The sequence below is a fragment of the Lissotriton helveticus genome, chromosome 1_1, assembly GCF_964261635.1.
Source record: "Lissotriton helveticus chromosome 1_1, aLisHel1.1, whole genome shotgun sequence".
NCBI classification, from domain to species: domain Eukaryota; kingdom Metazoa; phylum Chordata; class Amphibia; order Caudata; family Salamandridae; genus Lissotriton; species Lissotriton helveticus.
The window spans coordinates 1,083,148,712-1,083,166,756 of record NC_136057.1 but is presented as its reverse complement, the minus strand read 5'-3'; the positions used below and the strand labels follow the sequence as shown (position 1 = coordinate 1,083,166,756).

At 50.2% G+C, this 18,045-nt stretch overlaps 1 protein-coding gene across 5 annotated transcripts in view; it reads left to right on the top strand.

Annotated features, from left to right (window-relative positions):
• CFAP54 (cilia and flagella associated protein 54) overlaps positions 1-18,045 on the top strand; it is a 2,603,731-nt gene that overhangs the window by 569 nt on the left and 2,585,117 nt on the right. The gene's annotated exons all lie outside the window — the stretch shown is intronic.

Below are 18,045 nucleotides of genomic sequence, written 5' to 3'. Positions count from 1 at the left end.
ATACCTGCCAACTTACAAAATAACTTCATTGTGTGAGGAGAGAGGGGGACCTTGGAGGGGCGGGGCATGGTGCCATAGCTATCTAAGAGGCACCCTGCCCCTCACCAAGCCCCCACCCCTTCCCAAACCCCCCCAGAACAAAGGGTCATCAAGGCTGTCGCCGATGTCCTTGGGTGTTTTCACACCTATTAAGGGACAGTGACTGCTTACTGCTTCTGAAAATTAGTTGGACATCCATTGTTTACAGTGGTTTTCAGCTCGTTTTCACTGCCACCGTATGATTTCGGCTCCTCACCTGGTGACCGTGTGAAGCGAGCCGAAAATCGTGTGACACAGTGGCACCGTGAGAGTTGGCAGGTCTGGTGCCAACTCAAGAAGAGCACACTCTGGGAATTGAAAAGTCATCACCCACATAAAATGTGGCATACTTAATCATTATGCTACCCACACCTTGTGCCCAATTGAGACCCAGGTCTGTTTTGTGTCCGGTCAGCACTGGGTAGCTGTGGCTGCCGAGCAGCATGGTTTAAACACAGGAAATCGTGCAAAGCATTCAGAAGGACCAAACACCAAATTAAGAAAGTCACACAACACAAAAGAAACCCAACAGCAATTTATAAAAATAGATTATATTTTCTTGAATTTTTGTACACCAAGATGAGCAAAATCAACTGGAGAGTTCCAGAACTATAGATTTCAAAGTAAAATGTAAACCTCAGTGTTTTAGTGCAAAGTGCAAACAAACCTCAGTAGCTGTAAAGTTTTGAACTTTTGGAAAGTTTGAAAGAATTGTGTTTGACTACTCCAGTTTGAGTGGGGTTACACAATCCATCAAGGAGAAGGTTGGGAGGGGGGGCACTAAGGAGTATTTTACCTTGTCACCAAAGCAGACTCCAGTCCAGTTTCACACTTTACATCAGAACTGCCATAGACTATAATGAAGTGCGCCTGATGCTGGGGATGCAGGATTCTGGGGATGAGTTGGGTGCTGTGCGGTCGACGGAGGTGTCCTTGCGGTTATTCCTCGGTCCACGTATGAGGTGGGGCGACTTTAGCTGCAGAGGTCGAAGTCCTATTTAATCTAGTAGAAGTTCAGCTGCTGCTGGGCTACTAATCTTTAGACACAGTGGGTCCTACGGTATCCTTTAGTGGAGGCTGGTGTCCCTTGGTGGTGACCATCGGGACTCACAACACTCCGGGTCCTGTGGACACAGGTGCAACTTTTGGCCATTGAGGATCGGTCTCTTGGGGTGCCCAGTGCTGGTAGGTGATGATTCCAGTTGGCCCTGGTGCTGGTTCCAGGGGGTCAGCCTTGGAATCTCTTCTTTGGTGTGGGGCTCAGCAGTAACTTTCCCTCGAGCCAGGAGCCACAGGCACAGTCCTCTCTTTGCTAGCCCAAGGTGCGTCAGGTACAATTCAGCAGATGACGCAGATTCTCTTGCCAGGTCCAGTGGTTAGCAGGGCAGTCCTTTTTTGGCCCTTTCTCCAGTCCTCGTGTGATCTGAGGTTCAGGGTGCCAGGGCCCCCATCTTCATGCCCAGAAAGGGCCAAGGGGATCATGCATTCACTAGCCAATGGGAAACCAGGATACCTCCCACCTTGTGACATCATCCCGGCTATGTGTGGTATCTAGCAATCCCAGAGTGCTATATTCTTCTCACTCCCAAGATACTTGAACACTTCCTTGGATTTTAGGAGCTTGGTTGCCCGCCCTAGAGATGTGGGTATGTGTGGGCCACACGACCATGGGAAAACTGATTTGGGCATTGGTCTCCCCTCTCTGTTCCTACGCCAGTCTGTCTACCTGAACAAAGGAGCAACCCTTCAGGAGTGTGATCACCATTTGTTCAACAAAGGTGGCCTCACCTTTGAAGCTCTCCTGACTTTTGCTCTAGGACGTCGGTTCACAATTTGGAACCCTTATTCCTTTAGATCCACACTTACTGCTTCTGTGAACTTTAGTTCAGTGCAAGGGGTAGCAAAAGTTACATCCTATACTCCTTAAATACTGATGATACTATTGACAACCCCATCCATATCCCACTCTTAGGTTCTCAAAAGCTTCCTGTTTGCTACATCAGAGCTAGTCGAAGGACCAAGAGTGTGAACACCTGAAAGTAAACAGCACTACTATAGTTCTGTTTACTGTTTGTTCCTGCTGCTGCCTTCATAGGCTCTGAGACTAGGAGAGTGGCGCAGGTGGTACAAATGAGCAGGCCAAGAATAGCCGCTGTCACCCCAAGCTGCTACTGATTGATATCCAACGTCACTAGATCCTCTTTTCATTACATTGCAGACTGTCAGTTCCTCCACCTCCTAATTCATGTCCTTTGTTGCTCTCCTACCCGATCTCATTCCATTCTGCCTTCTTCTTTCAGTCATGACTCCCTCCTGCTGCTGCCTTCCAACACCCTCTGAGCCCAGCTTCAATTCAGCTCAGTGAAGAGGGATTTCTAACCAGTTAGGATCTGGATTTATGTGGAGATGAGTGGGCGGGGCTGTGGCTCATCTTCAGGCTCTCTTTACCCCTCGAGCCCAAATTGGACCAAACTTTTATGTCGCTACCCATGCACTAACTTTATGCGCCAAGAATTAAAGCCACAGCATTAACATTTACTGTAAAAAAGGAGAAAGAAAGTGAGATTTTTACCTAATTGCCTAATTGCACAATAGGAAAATAGAAAACCTGGGTGCAATATAAGCTCACAGCTTGACAATATTGTGTGATCATAGGAAAATATTTTATTTCTACGCTTTTTCTTCGTTGCAACATATGAGAGCACCTTGAAGTCTGTGAGTTCAGGATGTGCGTTCTACAAAAACCTCTTGTGTTTTGTTGCCCCATTTATGTTGAGAATCTAGGAAACATATACGGAACAGATAACAACAACTGACTTGCCTCTTAGTTACTTATGGCATTGTTGACTCAGTAAAGGTTTCGGCTCAGTCCTTTAACGCTGGAGCGAGCCTTTACTGGCCGGTAGAGCTCGCTCTGGCGGGCTCTTAGGCTATAATATTGACCTCTCAATGGCAGCAAAACAATCTAATGTAAGAAGGTGAAGCACATGTGCATGTTAAAGAAATACACTTATTTTATTTTACCTTTTGAGGAAACTTTATCATAATTTTTACATGATGTTGGGTGCATCATTTAATTTCTAAATATTTTCATAACCCAGCTTTATGCCAAGTCAGACCCATAGCTCAGCTCTGGCTCAGTTCTTTATTTTAATTTGTTGACTCACCCATCTCTAAAGGTACGCAGCAAGAACCGGTTATTCGATTGGACCTTTTTTTCAGAGGAAAAGGTCCTTTTGGTCCTCCTGATTAACATCTACATTCCTCCTCTGTCCACTGTTCTTTTTCTTTACTTCATTTATTTTTCTGTTGCTCTTTTATCACTTTGTTCCTTTCTCTTTGTTTCTATTTTGTAGTCCTTTACCAGTTTATCCTCCTGATCTGTCTTTTTTCTATCCTTCACTGTCCATCTCAGATTTTCTCCTCTATACTCTTCACTTATAATTTGTGGTCTTCCTTTTCCTTTGTCATTCTCATTCATGCTTTATCTTTTGACCCATTTTATATTCCTTCCTCATCTTCTCCCTGTCCGGCTCTCATTCACTGATTCATTTACCAACTTCCGTTATACTCTGTCCACATTATCAATCCCTTTGTCCTCAAATCCTCACTCCCCTGTTCTCTCGTATCATTTATTCACTTGTATTTACCACTATCTCCTCTTACCCTAGTTTTTCAGCCCATCTCTGTTCGATGCCCCACTTTCTTCTCTTTTCCACCCATTTCAAATTTACACCTTTCTTGAGTGCCTTCTCGTTGTGCTACTTTTTGACTTCTGTATCGCTCAAATTATTTTGCTTCACTCCTGTCCTGTGTGCTGTACCTTGTTCCCAACTCCTATTTCTTACTTTTTTTGTCTTTAACTTTTTTTCAGATTTAATAATTCTATGTAGTCTGTGCCTCTCAGCTTCTCGCTTTCTCTTTATTCTCCCACAGCCCTTTTAAGATCTGGCCTAGGCAGTGCATGCACTGTCTGTTGAGACATGCTGTATCTACTGTATGGGCTTTCAGCCCGTCCATCCGTTTTCATTTGTTCCTTCATGCTCCTTTGGAAATTCCTTTGTTTTTGTTGATACAAAGTTTACATTTGTCCCTCCCTTTGCTGTTTTGTTCACACCCTGGAGACTGGCCCTGTTACATTGATCATTTCACTATCGCCCGTAAATGTTAGTTTCGGAACATTACTTTTTCTTTGAACTCGGCTTGTTTGTCTTTCCACACACGCTCAGCTGAGGGCTGCAAATCATATACTTATCTTTCCACTGTCTTTGGTTTCACAATTGCATTTTCAACCAGACACTATGTTGTTTTTCATTCTATAACATTTTTGGTTTTATTAGCTCAAATGTCCAAACCTTAAATAATATACTTCATTGGTCACCCCATGATTTCGTGATATGCAAAAAATATAGTGAAATCGGCACTTATGTAAAAATACATGATGTTTACAAAAGTGTCCTCTAAATATGTTTTTAAACAACTTTGGCATTCACTCTCTCTTTACTAGCGCCGTGATCCAGCTTAGCCAGTAAAGGGAGGGTGAGCAACATGCCAGCAGGCAGCAGAGGTGTTAAATTTATCTGTCCCCTGCCTTTAAAATGCACAATGTCACCTTCTGTGCAATTAGCCTGCAGCCCACCTCACAAATGTGTGCCCCCTGCGAACTCTGCAGGGCCTTGAAAGGCTCTTCTGTCCCCCCCCCCCTCCCCACTGCACTACTACGTGCTATTGTTTCCTGTTAACCCCTAATCTCCCCCATGTCTCCACATTTTTTTATATATACTCTCCACCTTCTCTGCCCCCCCCATGCCCCTGCCTCTGCTGCCCTGTGTGCACAGGTTGTCTGATGCCAAAAAGAGATGGTGTCTTATTGTATTCTTCTCTCTTTGGAATCAGACACCCGCCAGTTCTAAGCTGTGCTGCTGGAGACTATGCAAATTTATAGACTGTGACATAACACAGTCTCCAGCAGTGACAGAGCACAGGCCTTCAGTATTTTTGTGTGAAGGCACATTTTTTGGCCACTGCAAACAGAAAATGACTTATTTTGAGGTTTTGGGCCACAAATTTGGCTTTTTTGGCTGCAATATTTTGATAACTCAGAAGCTGAAAAATCCTATTTTGATAACTCAAAGCTGAAAAATCCTGGGGGAGTTTGCTTACTTAATGTAAGTGTAGTTTAAGAAGACATCCGACAGTAGGATCAACTTATTTATATTCAGCTTTTGACAGCGTGATTATTTGGATATGATTTAAGAAGTAAACATGCTGTTATTGCTCAGTTTTATGAAAATGGAAGCAGGTTTAAGTTGTGCTCTTTCAACTTTTGATGCTTTCTTGTAGGTTTCAATCATTGGTGAAATAAAACCAATATCTTTTTAAAAAATATATTTTATTTGGAAATCAGACATATTTACGATTATAATATACAAGAAAAAGTAAAGAGAAAAAACATAAATATACAATCATCATAGTCAATCTTATGTCTTTATATTTCATTACACTTGATCAATTTCTCTTTTTTTCCTCCTTTTTTAGGTCTCGCTGAGCGAACGCGCATGCGTTCGTAGCGAGACTTAAGTAAGGGCTCTCAAAAATGCACCCAAAGGCGGTTTGCCTACAGTGCATGTGTGCGGGCGCGTGCACATCGCACACCATTTGCCTCTCTCCTCACTCATGCTGGTTTGCTTGCAGCCGGCATCAGACTTCAAAGGAATCTGCTCCCCCGCCCCCGCCGTTTCTGGCTTTGTTCGCTGAAGGCTGTCATGCCCAAGATCACACCCGATTAAACAGCAGCGGTAATGCCCCATAAATTATATTATTGTTTCCTGTTACTTTGGTGTCACCTCCGCTTTCATCATTGGATCCCAGTCTTTTGCTATCTAGATGTTGTAATATAGACATGAAAGGTTTAGTTATGTCCTGAGTAGGATCCCTTTCGGAAAGTCTTACAGAAACTATACTGTACGCATTCCTACCCGTTCTGGTCTCGTTTCTTAGAGGTTTATGGTGCTGTTCATTCACACTTGCCAGAGATGCCGAAGGAGCTCTTTTGAGCTTCTTATTTAATTATGTGCTAAGAAATGTTTTATTGTGTACTATACCGTGATGCCAAATTTTGTGTGAAGTCCGTGCATTGCAACAAACGCCTAGTGGCGCTGCTGAATTATGCACAGCCTGCTGGCAGACTCCTGCAGGATTACCACCACCACCATGTCCACCACCACCCCATCCACCACCACGTCCACCACCACCACATCCACCACCACCATGTCCACAATCACCACCTCCGCCACCACCTCCACCACCACCACATCCACCACTTCCACCACCACTACATCCACCACCACGTTCATCACCACCATGTCCACAACCACCACGTACACCACACCCACCACCACGTCCACCACCACATCCACCATGTTCACCACCACCACGTCTACCACCACCACAACCACAACATTCACCACCTCCACCACCACCACCACCACCACATCCACCACTACTACATCCACCACCACCAAGTCCACCACCACCACACCCACGTCCACCACCACCACAACCACCACCACCACCATGTCCACCACCACTACCACCATGTGCAGCACCACCACGTCCACCACCACGTCCACCTCCACCACCACACTCACCACCACTACCACACCCACCACCACTACCACACCCACTACCACCGCCACCACGTCCACCGCCAAGTCCACCGCCACCACATCCACCGCCACCACGTCCACCGCCACCACCACGTCCACCACCACCATGTCCACCACCACCACCATGTCCACCACATCCACCACCACCACACCCACCTCCACCACCATGTCCACAACCACCATGTCCACCACATCCACCACCACCATGTCCACACATCCACTACCACCATGTCCACCACCATCAACATGTACACCACCAACAATATTCATCACCATCACGTCCATCACCACCGTGTCCACCACCACCACGTCCACCACCACCACGTCCACCACCACCACACCCACCACCACATTCACCACCACCACATCCACCCCCACTACGTCCACCACCACCAGGTCCACCACCACCACACCCACCTCCACCACCACTACCACCACCACCACCACCATGTCCACCACGTCCACCACCACCACCATGTCCTCCACCACCACGTCCTCCACCACCACGTCCTCCACCACCACCACGTCCTCCACCACCACCACGTCCATCACCACCATGTCCATAACCACCACGTCCACCACCACCACGCCCATCACCACTACGTCCACCACCACCACCACATCCACCACTACCACGTACACCACCACCACGTCCACCACCACCACATCCACCACGTCCACCACCATCACATCCACCACCACCACTATGACCACAACCATGTCCACCACCAACACCACAACATCCACCACCACCACGTCCAACATCACCACGTTCACGACCACCACGTCCATAACCATCATGTCCACAACCACTACCTCCACCACCACCACTTCCACCACCACCACATCCTCCAAATCCAACACCACTGCGTCCACCACCACTATGTCCACCACCACCATGTCCACCACCACCACACCCACCTCCACCATCACCATGTCCACCACCATCACCACCACGTCCATCATCACCACACCCACCACCACATCCACCACCACCACATCCACTCCCACTACATCCACCACCACCAGGTCCACCTCCACCACACCCACCTCCACCACCACTACCACTACCACCACCACCACCACCATGTCCACCACGTCCACCACCACCATGTCCACCACCACCAGGCCCTCCACCACCACCACGTCCATCACCACCATGTCCACAACCCCCACGTCCACCATCCCCACGTCCACCACCACCACGTCCACGTCCACCACCACTACATCCACCACCACTATGTCCACCACCACCACCACCACTACCACGTACACCACCACCACGTCCACCACCACCACCTCCACCACGTCCACCACCACCACATCCACCAACACCACTATGACCACAACCACCATGTCCACCACCAACACCACCACATCCAACACCACCACGTCCACAACCACCATGTCCACAACCACCACCACCACTTCCACCACCACCACATCCTCCAAATCCAACACCTCTACCACCACCACCATGTCCACCACCACCACACCCACCACCACCACACCCACCTCCACGTCCATCACCACCACGTCCATCACCACCACGTCCATCACCACCACGTCCATCACCACCACGTCCACCACCACCATATCCACCACCACCACCACCACGTCCACCACCACCACGTCCACCACCACCACGTCCACCACCACCACGTCCACCACCACCACTACGTCCACCACCACCACGTCCACAACCACCACTACGTCCACCACCACTACGTCCACCACCACTACGTCCACCACCACTACGTCCACCACCACCATGTCCACCACCACCATGTCCACCACCACCATGTCCACCACCACCATGTCCACCACGTCCACCACCACTACGTCCACCACCACCATGTCCACCACCACCACCACCACCACCACCATGTCCACAACCACCACCACATCCACAACCACCACCACGTCCACAACCACCACTACGTCCACCACCACCATGTTCGCCACCACCATGTTCGCCACCACCATGCCCTCCACCACCACGTCCACCACCACCACGTCCACCACCACCATGTCCACCACCACCATGTCCACCACCACCATGTCCACTACCACCAACACCACCACCATCACCACGTCAACCACATCCACAACCACCATGTCCTTCACCACCACGTCCACCACCACCACATCTACCTCCACCACCACCACATCCACGTTCACCACCGCGTCCACCACCACCGTGTCCACCACCACCGCGTCCACCACCACTGCGTCCACCACCACCACTGCGTCCACCACCACCACATCCACCACCACCGTGTCCACCACCACCATGACCACCACCATGACCACCACCATGTCCACCACCATGACCACCACGTCTACCTCCACCACGTCCACCACCACCACGTCCACAACCACCACATCCACTACGTCCACCACCACACCCACCACTACGTCCACCACCACTACCACCACCACGTCCATGACCACCATGTCCACCACCACCACCATGTCCACCACGTCCACAACCACCACGTCCACAACCACCACGTCCACAACCACCACGTCCACAACCACCACGTCCACAACCACCACGTCCACATCCACCACGTCCACATCCACCACCACCACGTCCACCTCCACCACGTCCACCACCACCACGTCCACCACCACCACGTCCACCACCACCATGTCCACCACCACCATGTCACCACCACCACATCCACCACCACCTTGTCCACCACCACCACATCCACCACCATGTCCACCACCACCATCACGTCCACCACCATCACGTCCACCACCATCACGTCCACCACCACCATGTCCACCACATCCACCATGTCCACCACATCCACCATGTCCACCACATCCAGCACCACGTCTACCATGTCCACCACCACCACCATGTCCACCACCATCACGTCCACCACGAGGCCACTACCACGTCCACCACTACCATGTCTACCTCCACCACCAACACATCCACTACCACCACCACATCACCACTGCGTCCACCACCAAGTCCACCACCACATCCACCACTATATCCACCACCACGTCCACCACCACATCCACCACCACCACCATAACCACCACCATGTCCACCACCAACACCACCACATCCACCACATCCACCACTACTATGTCCACCACATCCACCACCACTACGTCCACCACTACCATGTCCACCACCACCATGTCCCGCACCACATCACCCACCATCAACATGTTCACCAACACTACCACCACATCCACCACCATGTCCACCACCAACACCACCACGTCCACCACCACCATGACATCCACCACCACCATGTCCACCACCACCATGTCCACCACCACCATGTCCACCACCACCATGTCCACCACCACGTCCACCACCACTACGTCCACAATCACCACCTCCACCACCACCTCTACCACACCACATCCACCACCACTAAATTCACCACCACTGCGTCCACCACCACCATGTCCACCACCACCATGTCCACCACCACCATGTCCACCACGTCCACAACCACCATGTCCACTAAAACCACCACCACATCCACCACCACTACGTCCACCAACACCATGTCCACCACCACCATGTCCACCACCAACACCACCTCATCCACCACCAAGTCCACCACCACCACCAAGTCCACCACCACGTCCGCAAGGTCCACCACCACATCCACCACCAGGTCCACCACAACCATGTCCACCACCACCACCATGGCCACCACCACGTCCACCACAAGGCCACTACCACGTCTACCTCCACCACCACCACATCCACTACCACCACCAAGTCCACCACCAAGTCCACCACCAAGTCCACCACCAAGTCCACCTCCACCACATCTACCACCACCGCTACATCCACCACCACTACATCCACCACCACCACCACGTCCACCACCACGTCCACCATGTCCACCACCACAATGTCCACCACCACCATGTCCATCTTCACATCCACCACCACAACATCCACCACCACCACCACCACATCCACCACCACGTCCACCACCACCACCACGTCCACCACCACCTCATCCACCACCATCACATCCACCACCACCGCGTCTACCACCAATACCATGTCCAACACCACAACAACCACCACCATGTCCACCACCAACACCACCACATCCACCACCACTCCACCACCACGCCCACAACCACCACCTCCACTACCACTCCAAATACCACTCAGTGCCACATAATTACACGCCACATAATTACACTGCACACAATGCAACATACACTCCAAATACCACTCAGTGCCACATAATTACACTCCACTGAATGCAACACATACTCCACACAATACCACTCAGTGCCACATAATTATATGCTACATAATTACACTGCACTCAAGGCAACCTACACTCCGCACAATACTCGCTAGCACCTACTTTGCTCCCGTTGCACAAGCTGTTATGTACACCTGGTTGATCTGCCTTATTTGTTGTATAACTATCTTTTTTTTGTATAAGTAACCTCACTGTATGTAAAGCGCTCTGATATCCACAAGGGTCTTGTTCGCGCTCTATAAAACTTTCAAAATAAATCAATAAATACCACTCAGGGCCACATAATTATATGCTACATAATTACATTGCGCTCAACGAAACATACACTCCAAATACCACTCAGTGCCGCATAATTACACACCCCATAATTACACTCTACTGAATACAACACACACTCCACGCAGTACCACTCAGTGCCACATAATTATATGCTACATAATTACAAGGCAACATACACTCCAAACAATACCACTCAGAGCCACATAATTACACGCCACACAATTACACTCGACTGAATACACCATACTCTCCTCATAATACCACTCAGTGCCACATAATTATATGCTAAATAATTACACTGCGGTCAACGCAACATACCCTCCAAATACCACTCAGTGCCACATAATTATATGCTACATCTTTACACTGCACTCAATGCAACATACACTCCAAATACCACTCAGTGCCACATAATTACACTCTATCTATCTATTGCCCTCACTCTATCTATCGCCCTCACTCTATCTATCTATCGCCCTGACTCTATCTATCTATCGCCCTGACTCTATCTATCTATCGCCCTCACTCTATCTATCGCCCTCACTCTATCTATCTATCGCCCTCTATCTATCTATCGCCCTCTATCTATCTATCGCCCTCTATCTATCTATCACCCTCACTCTATCTTTGTATCTATCTATCGCCCTCACTCTATCTATCTGTCTATCTATCTATCTATCGCCCTCACTCTATCTATTGCCCTCACTCTATCTATTGCCCTCACTCTATCTATTGCCCTCACTCTATCTATTGCCCTCACTCTATCTATCGCCCTCACTCTATCTATCGCCCTCACTCTATCTATCGCCCTCACTCTATCTATCGCCCTCACTCTATCTATCGCCCTCACTCTATCTATCGCCCTCACTCTATCTATCGCCCTCACTCTATCTATCGCCCTCACTCTATCTATCGCCCTCACTCTATCTATCGCCCTCACTCTATCTATCGCCCTCACTCTATCTATCGCCCTCACTCTATCTATCGCCCTCACTCTATCTATCGCCCTCACTCTATCTATCTATCGCCCTCACTCTATCTATCTATCGCCCTCACTCTATCTATCGCCCTCTATCTATCTATCGCCCTCTATCTATCTATCGCCCTCACTCTATCTATCTGTCTATCTATCTATCGCCCTCACTCTATCTATCACCCTCTATCTATCTATCACCCTCTATCTATCTATCGCCCTCTATCTATCTATCGCCCTCTATCTATCTATCGCCCTCTATCTATCTATCGCCCTCTATCTATCTATCGCCCTCACTCTATCTATCGCCCTCACTCTATCTATCTATCGCCCTTACTCTATCTAACTATCTATTTATCGCCCTCACTCTATCTAACTATCTATTTATCGCCTTCACTCTATCTATCATGCTCCCTCTATCGCACTCACTCTATCTATAATTCGCACCACCACAGCATCACTCAGCACCACCACAGCATCACTCAGGGGCACCACAACATCACTATGCGCCACCACAGCATCACTGAACGCCACAGCATCACTCGTCGCCACTACAACATCACTCAGCGCCACCACAGCATCAATCTGTGCAACCATTCAACAACAACTGGTTCAAATATGTTCTTTCAATGTTTCAAGCTTTATTAAAAATGTCACAAAAAGATGTTAATATTTCACTTCTGTTCTTGGATTTTCGTCACAATAAAATACACTGAACATAATCTTCACAAATGTTATTTACAAAAGTTTAAGCTATTATAAATTACAATCACTTTTATTTAAGTATTAATTATTTTAAAAAAACACACCACCACGTCCACCACCACCACATCCACCACGTCCACCACCACCACCACCACGTCCACCACCACCACCACCACGTCCACCACCACCATGACCACCACCACCACCACCACCACCATGACCACGACCATGACCACCACCACCACGTCCACCACCACCATGTCCACCACCAACATGTCCACCACGAACACCACCACATCCACCACCACCACCACATCCACTACCACCATGTCCACAATCACCGCCTCCACCACCTCCACCACCACCACATCCACTACATCCACCACCACTACATCCACCACCACTATGTCCACCACCATGTCCACAACCACCACCACCACCAGTATGTCCACCACCACTATGTCCACCAACACCATGTCCACCACCACTACACCCACCTCCACCACCACCGCGTCCACTACCACCGCGTCCACCACCACCATGTCCACAACCACCATGTCCACAACCACCATGTCCACAACCACCATGTCCACAACCACCATGTCCACAACCACCATGTCCACAACCACCACGTCCACCACCACCATGTCCACCACCACGGCCACCACCATGTCCAATACGAGGCCACTACCATGTCCACCACCACCACCACCACCACCACATCCACTACCACTATGTCCACCACGTCCACCACCACCATGTCCACCATGTGCACCACCACCACGTCCTCCACCACCACCACGTCCTCCACCACCACCACGTCCATCACGTCCACCACCACCACGTCCACCACCACCACATCCACCACCATGTCCACCACCACCACCACATCCACCACCACCACGTCCACCACCACCACCATGACCACCACCACCACGTCCACCACCACCACGTCCACAACCACCACATCCACTATGTCCACCTTCACCACGTCCACCACGTCCACCACCACCACATCCACCACATTGTCCACCACCATGTCCACCACGAACACCACCATGTCCACCACTTCCACCAACACCATGTCCACAATCACCACCTCCACCACCTCCACCACATTCACCACCACTACATCAACCACCACTATGTCCACCACCATGTCCACCACCACCACGTCCACAACGACTATGTCCACAACCATCACCACCACATCCACCACCACCACATCACCACCAGTATGTCCACCACCACTACGTCCACCAACACCATGTCCACCACCACTACACCCACCTCCACCACCACCACCACCATGTCCTCAACCACCATGTCCACAACCACCATGTCCACAACCACCATGTCCACAACCACCATGTCCACAACCACCATGTCCACAACCACCATGTCCACCACCACGTCCACAACCACCACGTCCACCACCACCACCATGTCCACCACCACGGGCACCACCATGTCCACCACGAGGCTACTACCATGTCCACCACCACCACCACATCCACCACCACCACGTCCACCACCACCATGTCCACCACGTCCACCACCACCATGTGCACCACCACCACGTCCTCTACCACCACCATGTCCTCCACCACCACGTCCTCTACCACCACCATGTCCTCCACCACCACCACGTCCACAACGACTATGTCCACAACCATCACCACCACATCCACCACCACCACATCACCACCAGTATGTCCACCACCACTACGTCCACCAACACCATGTCCACCACCACTACACCCACCTCCACCACCACCACCACCATGTCCTCAACCACCATGTCCACAACCACCATGTCCACAACCACCATGTCCACAACCACCATGTCCACAACCACCATGTCCACCACCACGTCCACAACCACCACGTCCACCACCACCACCATGTCCACCACCACGGGCACCACCATGTCCACCACGAGGCTACTACCATGTCCACCACCACCACCACGTCCACCACCACCACGTCCACCACCACCATGTCCACCACCACCATGTCACCACCACCACATCCACCACCACCTTGTCCACCACCACCACATCCACCACCATGTCCACCACCACCATCACGTCCACCACCATCACGTCCACCACCATCACGTCCACCACCATCACGTCCACCACCACCATGTCCACCACATCCACCATGTCCACCACATCCAGCACCACGTCTACCATGTCCACCACCACCACCATGTCCACCACCATCACGTCCACCACGAGGCCACTACCACGTCCACCACTACCATGTCTACCTCCACCACCAACACATCCACTACCACCACCACATCACCACTGCGTCCACCACCAAGTCCACCACCACATCCACCACTATATCCACCACCACGTCCACCACCACATCCACCACCACCACCATAACCACCACCATGTCCACCACCAACACCACCACACCCACCACATCCACCACTACTATGTCCACCACATCCACCACCACTACGTCCACCACTACCATGTCCACCACCACCATGTCCCGCACCACATCACCCACCATCAACATGTTCACCAACACTACCACCACATCCACCACCATGTCCACCACCAACACCACCACGTCCACCACCACCATGACATCCACCACCACCATGTCCACCACCACCATGTCCACCACCACCATGTCCACCACCACGTCCACCACCACTACGTCCACAATCACCACCTCCACCACCACCTCTACCACACCACATCCACCACCACTAAATTCACCACCACTGCGTCCACCACCACCATGTCCACCACCACCATGTCCACCACCACCATGTCCACCACGTCCACAACCACCATGTCCACTAAAACCACCACCACATCCACCACCACTACGTCCACCAACACCATGTCCACCACCACCATGTCCACCACCAACACCACCTCATCCACCACCAAGTCCACCACCACCACCAAGTCCACCACCACGTCCGCAAGGTCCACCACCACATCCACCACCAGGTCCACCACAACCATGTCCACCACCACCACCATGGCCACCACCACGTCCACCACAAGGCCACTACCACGTCTACCTCCACCACCACCACATCCACTACCACCACCAAGTCCACCACCAAGTCCACCACCAAGTCCACCACCAAGTCCACCACCAAGTCCACCTCCACCACATCTACCACCACCGCTACATCCACCACCACTACATCCACCACCACCACCACGTCCACCATGTCCACCACCACAATGTCCACCACCACCATGTCCATCTTCACATCCACCACCACAACATCCACCACCACCACCACCACATCCACCACCACCACATCCACCACCACGTCCACCACCACCACCACGTCCACCACCACCTCATCCACCACCATCACATCCACCACCACCGCGTCTACCACCAATACCATGTCCAACACCACAACAACCACCACCATGTCCACCACCAACACCACCACATCCACCACCACTCCACCACCACGCCCACAACCACCACCTCCACTACCACTCCAAATACCACTCAGTGCCACATAATTACACGCCACATAATTACACTGCACACAATGCAACATACACTCCAAATACCACTCAGTGCCACATAATTACACTCCACTGAATGCAACACATACTCCACACAATACCACTCAGTGCCACATAATTATATGCTACATAATTACACTGCACTCAAGGCAACCTACACTCCGCACAATACTCGCTAGCACCTACTTTGCTCCCGTTGCACAAGCTGTTATGTACACCTGGTTGATCTGCCTTATTTGTTGTATAACTATCTTTTTTTTGTATAAGTAACCTCACTGTATGTAAAGCGCTCTGATATCCACAAGGGTCTTGTTCGCGCTCTATAAAACTTTCAAAATAAATCAATAAATACCACTCAGGGCCACATAATTATATGCTACATAATTACATTGCGCTCAACGAAACATACACTCCAAATACCACTCAGTGCCGCATAATTACACACCCCATAATTACACTCTACTGAATACAACACACACTCCACGCAGTACCACTCAGTGCCACATAATTATATGCTACATAATTACAAGGCAACATACACTCCAAACAATACCACTCAGAGCCACATAATTACACGCCACACAATTACACTCGACTGAATACACCATACTCTCCTCATAATACCACTCAGTGCCACATAATTATATGCTAAATAATTACACTGCGGTCAACGCAACATACCCTCCAAATACCACTCAGTGCCACATAATTATATGCTACATCTTTACACTGCACTCAATGCAACATACACTCCAAATACCACTCAGTGCCACATAATTACACTCTATCTATCTATTGCCCTCACTCTATCTATCGCCCTCACTCTATCTATCTATCGCCCTGACTCTATCTATCTATCGCCCTGACTCTATCTATCTATCGCCCTCACTCTATCTATCGCCCTCACTCTATCTATCTATCGCCCTCTATCTATCTATCGCCCTCTATCTATCTATCGCCCTCTATCTATCTATCACCCTCACTCTATCTTTGTATCTATCTATCGCCCTCACTCTATCTATCTGTCTATCTATCTATCTATCGCCCTCACTCTATCTATTGCCCTCACTCTATCTATTGCCCTCACTCTATCTATTGCCCTCACTCTATCTATTGCCCTCACTCTATCTATTGCCCTCACTCTATCTATTGCCCTCACTCTATCTATTGCCCTCACTCTATCTATCGCCCTCACTCTATCTATCGCCCTCACTCTATCTATCGCCCTCACTCTATCTATCGCCCTCACTCTATCTATCGCCCTCACTCTATCTATCGCCCTCACTCTATCTATCGCCCTCACTCTATCTATCGCCCTCACTCTATCTATCGCCCTCACTCTATCTATCGCCCTCACTCTATCTATCGCCCTCACTCTATCTATCGCCCTCACTCTATCTATCGCCCTCACTCTATCTATCGCCCTCACTCTATCTATCGCCCTCACTCTATCTATCGCCCTCACTCTATCTATCGCCCTCTATCTATCTATCGCCCTCTATCTATCTATCGCCCTCACTCTATCTATCTGTCTATCTATC